The 8,821-nt window shown below is 43.6% G+C and overlaps 1 pseudogene; it reads right to left on the reverse strand.

Annotated features, from left to right (window-relative positions):
- Positions 1-7,603: 7,603 nt before the first annotated feature.
- LOC119161754 (uncharacterized) lies at positions 7,604-8,469 on the reverse strand (annotated as a pseudogene).
- Positions 8,470-8,821: the final 352 nt, after the last annotated feature.

Raw genomic sequence — 8,821 nt, forward strand, 5'->3', positions numbered from 1 at the left:
TGAACGCGTGCGCTGCGGGGACTTCGCTCCGCAGAAAAACTCTCTCCAAGTAGCAGACGACATCCGACCTCTCCCCGGCTCACAAATGTCTCACGCTGCTTTCAACGAGTTGTTGATTGCTGAATTCGCTAAACGCCCTATTCTTTGGGGAAGTAAAGAGTAAATATTTCCGGAATAAGCAGAAGAAGATGATCCTCTGGGAAAAAATTGCCGAGATTCTTAAAGAAGTCGACGAATCTGGTAAGTAAACAATGTCTTTTTGTGTGTATGTGGCCGTGTGTGCGTGTGTGCATAACCGAAGAACCAAGCATGCAGTTATGGGGTGGCATGAAAGTGCATCAATTCATCATTTCGAATGCCCACACACGTTCCCATGTGCTTTTAGCAAATTAAGGAACGAGATGCGTCATGTGTCACATAGACGTTTACTGCTCTTAGGATTATGTCTCTACCGTTCGTGAACATTTTATTTTCGTACACATTGTGCATGTAGAGGCTTATTTTTATTTATTTTATTTGTCATACTGTTAACCCTCACTTGAGGGTCGTTAGAGGGAGGGTGAAGAACTGAGTTGCACAAAATAAATATTTGAAAAATCGTAACATGAACTCTGTAACATATAGCATAATTATATGAGAAACACAGTTATATGCTTTTTCACTCAATATATTTACCACATGATCTCTATGACCAATGAAACATTTCTAAGGAAACACATACATGAACACTATAACTATACATTCTCAACAAAATGCCTATCAAGAGCAACCTCAAAATCACTCAAAGTTCCTTTTCGCACCATATTGTTCGGTAATTCATTCCACATAATAATAGCATCAGGAAAGAAGGAAAATCGGAAGATATCTGTTCGAGCATGTATTGGTTGTATGAATTTAGTGCATGTTGTTCTTTGGAACCTTTTGTAAGAATGCTTCAACTAATTATCTCTGTTTATTTTCACCCCGGCATGCAAGATCTGAAAAAGAAGTTTCAACCTCTGTTTGCGCCTTCCTAATTCCAGCGATTCTAATTTACATACTTTTAACATGTCAGTAGCAGAATCCCTTCTTCGATATTTGGAGCAGATAAAGCGAGCTGACATTCTCTGAATGCTTTCTAATTTATTTTCAAGACCTTTTGGTGTGGACTCCACACAGTGCTAGCGTATTCTAATCTCGGACGGACATGCGTTTCGTAGGCCAGCAGCTTGACATCTTTTGTGGCTCGGCCTAACTTCCTTCGTAGGAAGCACAATTTTTGACATGCTGATTGACAGATGTTATCAACAGGAGGACACCAGCTCAATTTATCTGTTATAGTTACAACCAAGTATTTAAAGCTACAGACTTTCACCAGCATATTATCACTAATGTTATATGCAAACGAAAGCACTTCCTTCTTCTTTGTAATGCGTGTGTAAGTGGATTTTTTAATGTCAATTTCCATACCCCATTTAGAACACCATAAATTTAGGGTTTGTAAGCACTGATTGATATTCACTTGATCTTCGCTGCACGATACAGGATAGTGGATTAGGCAGCCATCTGCAAATAGCCTAATTTTTACTGGTGGCTGGACAATTGATGACATATCATCTATGTACAAAAGGAAGAGGAGGGGCCCCATTACAGATCCTTGAGGCACTTTCGAATACACCTCCCGATTTCCCGACATAGCATCTCCCACTCTAACTACTTGTTGTCGATTGCTTAGATAAGCTCTGATCCAACTGAGAACTTTCTTACTAATACCGACATTGCGAAGCTTGAATAGCAGCTTACTGTGTGAAACTCTGTCGAACGCCTTTGAAAAATTCATACATACAACATCGATTTGCATACAAGCATCTACAGCTATACACAAGTCTTGTATAGTTTCAACCAGTTGTGTGACTGTTGAAAGGCCACCGCGAAGCCCATTCTGAAAGGGCCATAATAATTCATTTTGTTTTAGAGATTGCCGAATATTTTTGCCGCTATATGTTCAAATATTTTACAACATACCGACGGGAGTGAGACAGGCCTATAATTGTTCAATGTTGTTCTATCACAACCACTAAAAATTGGGACAACAATCGCTCTACGCCAATCTTGAGGTAACGAGTGGCATTTTAAACATTTCTCGAAAATAATCACTAGGTAGTACGACAGCCACTCCGCAAATCGTCGCAAAAATTGATTCGATATACCATCAGGCCGACATGACGTTTTGGTATTTAAAAGAAATAGTTGATTGAATATACCTTCTCAGTTAATATTTATATCATCTTCCTGAAGTGTCACTGTAGCACCCGATTCAATTTTCTTGTTGTCACCCTGATCCTTACAGAAAACCGATTGAAAAAATTGATTGAGTCTCTCAGCTATATCTGACTTTTCTGTGATTACTTCTTTTTTACCTACAATAAGATCAATTTCCTCATTCGCTTGCCTAAAAAACAACCAAAACTTACGTGGTGAATTCTTTAGAAAGTTAGTGAGTGTGTTATTGAAAAAAATGTTTCTTGGATTGCGCTATCTCTGTTTCAAGTTTTCTTAGCACTTGATATTTCGGTCGAAGCCCTATGAGTTCTGCGCAGTCTTTTTAGTTTACGCTTCATGTGAATTATTTTCCTAGTTATCCATGGATTTCTTCGTTTCGTCTTTTTAACGCGAGTGGGTATAAAGTTGTCGGAACAGTAACCTACAATTTCCTTAAAGCGTTTCGATATCTATTCAACGGACTCAAGTTTTGGTGCCTCCTGAAATTCGCCAAGCGACTTTTCTAAAAGTCCAGGATTGCCGTATTATCAGCATTATCGTAATCTTTATTATTTGCATACACATGACGGTTTGCTCAAAAGCCGGTATCAAAAAATACGTCAACCGCAACCATTGTGTGGTTTGTTATGCCGTCTTCAGCTGATACGGCATAATCAGTCACTCTACTCGATATGAAAACAAAGTCTAACAATGACTGTGACGTAGGAGTAACTCGTGTATAATCTTTTACGATTTGTGTGAGATTAAGAGAAAACATCAGCTCTAATAACCTATCAGCACTACGGGTTTCCTCATGACCAGTTGAAAAGCTTACCCAATTTTTATGCGCTAAGTTAAAGTCAGCAGCCAATATCAGCCTTGTGTTTTCATTTACATGATCACACAAAAACATACTTAATTCTTCTCAAAACTTGGGTGGACTTCCCGGTTGTCTGTAAACGGCTCCAATGAGATGCGTATAATTAGCGTAAATCACCTTGCACCAAACAGTTTCTGGCAACTGGCAATGTACTGTTGTTGCCGCTACCTTGTTTTTAATTATCGCTGCCACATTACCACCTCGGGTGTCCCTCTCCCACCAGAAAATCTTGTATCCTGGCGGTAGGATGCAGTTATCTGTTATAGCATTACTCAACCATGTCTCCGTTAAGACGACAACATGGGGCTGTGTGTAATCAACAAGATTTCTAAACCTGTTACTTCATTTACAATGCTTCGCACATTCAGAGAAAGAATTCTTAGCTATGAACGCGCCATCTCAGATGATTTTATGCCACTTTCCATCGGTCAGTTTTGGAACAATCGAGCTGCTATGAGCAGAAGTTGCCGAGCTGTGGTTAGGTTCCTTGTTATATTTTTGTTGCTTGCATGGCTACGAATATTTCGTGCCGAATTCCACTAATAAAGCTCGCTGTTCACTTTAAGCTTGTCATGAATCAACTTCGCTTTTGCTTCCTTTGCCCTTTCAGTTTCGCAGCCTTGCCATAACTTTTTCCTAGCGTCGACAGTTGCCATTGCGTAATCATTGCTAACACTAATAGCAGTCCCCTTGAATTTTTTGTAGTTTTTTCAGCACACTTTCTTTTTCGCGGTAATCGTAAAAATTAATGATGACCAGTCTTGAGCTATTTGGTTTTTGCTTGCCGAGCCGGTGAATTCGGTCAACTGATTTTACTTTATTCCCCAATTTTGCGTCAAAAAGTTTATGAACAACAGTTTCCGTCAGCTCTGACTCAGTTTCACCAGAATCTTCCGGTAGGCCTAAAACGAGTAGATTATTACGTCTACTCCTGTTTTTGTAATCAATTAACTTCTGTTCTTGTTGCCTAACTATAGTTTCCAGCCTGCTAATTCGCTCACTCATTTCTTCAAGAACTTTGAAATAGTCCGTCAACTTTTCTGTTTTAATATATAAATCGAATATTTCTTTCCTCATAGCATCTATCGTGGTTTCGCATGCTACCTGTTTTTCTAAGATTTGCTCCAAGCCCCGCCGCGGTGGTCTAGTGGCTAAGGTACTCGGCTGCTGACCCGCACGTCGCGGGTTCGAATCCCGGCTGCGCGGCTGCATTTTTGATGGAGGCGGAAATGTTGTAGGCCCGTGTGCTCAGATTTGGGTGCACGTTAAAAACCCCAGGTGGTCTAAATTTCCGTAGCCCTCCACTACGGCGTCTCTCATAATCATATGCTAGTATTGGGACGTTAAACCCCACATATCAATCAAGATTTGCTCCAACATCTCAGCAGTCCTTGGCCCCGGGTTTTCCTCAACATCACCAGACTTTAAAAGCATCAACACCACACACCAGCAATCAATGACACAAGCAATACAAAAATGAGGACACGGCAATACTAACAAAAAATTCGAAAAATCGATTGTCACTAGCCCCGCCGCGGTGGTCTAGTGGCTAAGGTACTCGGCTGCTGACCCGCAGGTCGCGGGTTCAAATCCCGGCTGCGGCGGCTGCATTTCCGTTAGAGGCGGAAATGTTGTAGGCCCATGTGCTCAGATTTGGGTGCACGTTAAAAACCCCAGGTGGTCTAAATTTCCGGAGCCCTCCACTATGGCGTCTCTCATCATCATATAGTGGTTTTGGGACGTTAAACCCCACATATCAATCAATCAATCGATTGTCACTAATATAACATGCTGTATTAGAGAGATAACGAACCTGCATAAACAGCAATGCCGTTTTAGACATGTTGCCTGCAGGCCATGTGCCGCGCCCCCTGAGGGTTCCTTCGTTTGGCTGCTCCCTTTCTACCCGAGGTGTTCATGACGTCACTAATGATAAACAAGCCGTCCAGGTGTTGCTTTCAGAGTCCTGATAAGTTCCGTCAAAAGGCAGCCAATTTTTGCCACCAGTTTACACTGATGATGGTTGATCCACCTACTTGTTGCTCACAGTTATCTGATGAGACTCGTGGGAAGGTAGCCAGAAAGTGCTGCTCGTAGTTGTCGCTCCCACAATCCATGAAAATGCCTGCATGAACAGCAATGCCTACTTAGACATGTTGCCTGCAGGCCATGTGCCGTGCCCTCTGAGGGTTCCTTCGTTCCCCGCCGCGGTGGTCTAGTGGCTAAGGTACTCGGCTGCTGACCCGCAGGTCGCGGGTTCAAATCCCGGCTGTGGTGGCTGCATTTCCGATGGAGGCGGAAATGTTGTACGCCCGTGTGCTCAGATTTGGGTGCCTGTTAAAGAACCCCAGGTGGAAAAAATTTCCGGAGCCCTCCACTACGGCGTCTCTCATAATCATATGGCGGTTTTGGGACGTTAAACCCCACATATCAATCTGGGTTCCTTCGTTGGGCTGCTCCTTTTCTCGCCGAGGTGTTGATGACGTCACTGATGATAAACAAGTCGTCCAGGTGTTGATTTCAGAGTCCTGATAAGTTCCGTCAAAACGCAGCCAATTTTTGCCACCAGTTGACACCGATGATGGTTGATCCACCCACTTGTTGCTCACAGTTATCTGATGAGACTCGTGGGAAAGTAGCCAGAAAGTGCCGCTCGTAGTTGTCGCTCCCACAATCCACGAAAGTGCCTGCATAAACACCAATGCCGACTTAGACAAGTTGCCTGCAGACCATGTGCCGTACCCTCTCCTTTTTTTTAACTTCTAGTTTCAAAACAGATGTGCAATGCATATATTATTCTAAAAGATTTCCTCTAATGTGAAATTTTTCTCAATCAGTGACTGCAGACGAACTTCAAGCACGTTGATTGATTTGTGGGGTTTAACGTCCCTAAACCACCTTATGATTACGAGAGACGCCGTAGTGGGGGCTCCGGAAATTTCGACCACCTGGGGTTCCTTAACGTGCACCCAAATCTGAGCACACGGGCGTACAACATTTCCGCCTCCATCGGAAATGCAGCTGCCGCAGCCGGGATTCGATCCCGCGACCTGCGGATCAGCAGCCGAGTACCTTAGCCACTAGACCACCGTGGCGGGGCGAACTTCAAGCACGTTGAAAGAACCTCAAGGACACACCCAGGAAAAAATAAAAGAAAAAAATCAAAAAGAGCGGTGCTGCAGCTCCATCGAAGACAGCATATATGCCGCACCCTGAACAGATGACTTTCCTCAGAGATGTATTGGAACCTAGGCGGTACGTGACGTCATCGTAAATATCAGGTGGCATTATTAAGCGCGAGTGATAAATATCCAATGTAACGTAGTACTCGTATGCTTGCTGTCGTCTTTGTAATGTGTAGTCTATAAGTTACTCAACCATACATTGCTTTCAGGAGCATCAGTAACATGGATGCCTGCGAGGAAACAGCGGTTCCAACATCCTTGCCTGTGGAGCCACTCGACCTCCCATTGCAAGCTTTCCGGAACGGCTCAGATGTTAATAACTGCCCCGCCCCAAGAAATTTGTTTGAACTTATTTTCCAAGGGCCTAGCGTACCAGAACAGGTTACAACACCACCTAAACCGCCACCCCACCATCCGCCTCCCTGCAATCCACCGCCTTTCAATCCACCACTTTCCTATCCATCACAGGCTGCCAGCTGCCCAAGAGAAAGTGGTGAAATTTCATTGACGCCAGAAGAAAGGCCAAAGCGGCAGCGAAAAAGAGAATTGGAAACTGCAGACGACGAACTGAACGCAGTGCGCAACGTCATTGCGGCTCACAAGCCAATGGACGCGAACGGGTTATATCTTTTTCTTTGAAAACATACCTGCAAAGCACGCCATAATAAATGCTCACAGATTTGAAGATAGATTTACTCCATGTCTACTTCACCTATAGCGAGGGGCGCCATCCTGTTTCACTGCGCTCATACGATTGTTGAGTGCAGATAGAAAATAAAATAGAACTAGGCCGTGAACTTCATGCGTCAGTATCTTTATTTATTGATTGGCCAATTCAAGCACATTGGTGTTCAAACTGAACTTTCTGTATAGGCAAATATGACACTGTGCATGAAATAATAGATAGTGTTCTTTCCAGTAACAATTTATGTTTACTTAGCGGCAATACAGAGGTGTACATGCATAAACACTCGATTTTCGAAGCCACGTCTGCAGCCATAAGAAATAAAGAAATAAAATATAAAACATAACATATAAAATAATACTGAGATGGAGGTTGGTGTACTATACAATAATATAACTAAGGGAAAACGACACTCGAAATTCAATGTAAAGAGAACACGGTATGATACAAAATATGAGCTGATACTACACGCCCCTCCCCCCGCCACACACAAAAAAAGAGTGAAAATTGAATATAGGCTATCTCGTTATTTGTATATTAAAAGCTTTGACTTTCTCGCTAAAAGTCATCGCTCAACTTGGCATGTACCCTACGATACATTTTGCAAAAACCTTAAGGGCGTAGTCCGGCGGACGCCCGCTGCTAAGGCACGGCCCCCTTGTGGGCTCACAAACTAAGATCTAAAGATATCTCTCGTTTTAGCCGCTGATTTGCGGTAATTGTGGCCCACAGGAGGCTGTAGTTGAATTATCGCAGTTCCTTCTGCGTCCGCTGCTGAGCGCCACTGGCCATTCGCTGTATTTTCATACGGATCAACTCTATCCGCATAATTGGTCAGCGTGTAGAAGACGTATTCCGATAGAAAGTTGTGGAGAACACATGACGCCATGACAACATAGTCAGCGTTTTGCGGTAGCAAGTTCATGGTTCTCCTCAATATTCAGAACCTTGATGTCATGACGCCGAAAGCATTTTCCACGCACCTCCTGCGCGTAAAAAAATCATGATGCAAGCATAGGTGAGTATTTGACATAAGAGAAAGTGTAGGTTTGAATAGCACAAGAACATTATGTATAAGTACATATATGGCACTTAAGGTCAACAGGTATTTTGTTTATTGAGAATTTCATGCCATCCAAATCACCTTGCATGGCTCAGGTGATAATTGAATATTCATTTGTCATCTTCAAGTCGAGTCCCGGGATAGGGCGTAGAAAGTCTGGGCGAAGCTGGAGAGCTTCATCACCGACAAACACATGTGAGCAATGGTGGTGTCACCAGGTAGTCGCCGCGGTGGTGGAAGACACAGCAGATAATTCTCCATAGGTTGGCCGAATCTAGAGTTGCTGAATGTTCCCCCATCGCTCTGTTGCCCATAGGCAGCCACATCAATGGCAACAAACTTCAGGTTGCTGTCGACCACTGCTATCATGACAATGGAGTAGGTTCCCTCCGATAAAGGAAAAATTTGGTCGTCAGACGGGATACGATGACGAAGTGATTCTGGCGTAGAACACTGCTTACAGTATCTGTAATTTTTCAAAATTTTTCTGCGGCTCTGTGGAAAGCATCGTTCCAGTGACTGCTGCGATGGACGTGGATTCGCCTGGGCTTCCACCGGAACCATCGACGTCGTCTGCAGCTACCACAAGAAAGCGTACGGGCCACCCGAGGGATGCCGACAGCGAGGACACGCTGATTTACTCTACGGACAGCGACGAAAGCTTTTATGAAGGCTACTTTGTGCCTGTGACAAGGCGGCAGCGAAAAAGAAGACTAGTGAGGCCATCTCCATCAACAAGTGAGAATGCGACGAAGACGCGAGAGCCC

This window comes from Rhipicephalus microplus, chromosome X (assembly GCF_043290135.1).
Source record: "Rhipicephalus microplus isolate Deutch F79 chromosome X, USDA_Rmic, whole genome shotgun sequence".
NCBI lineage: Eukaryota > Metazoa > Arthropoda > Arachnida > Ixodida > Ixodidae > Rhipicephalus > Rhipicephalus microplus.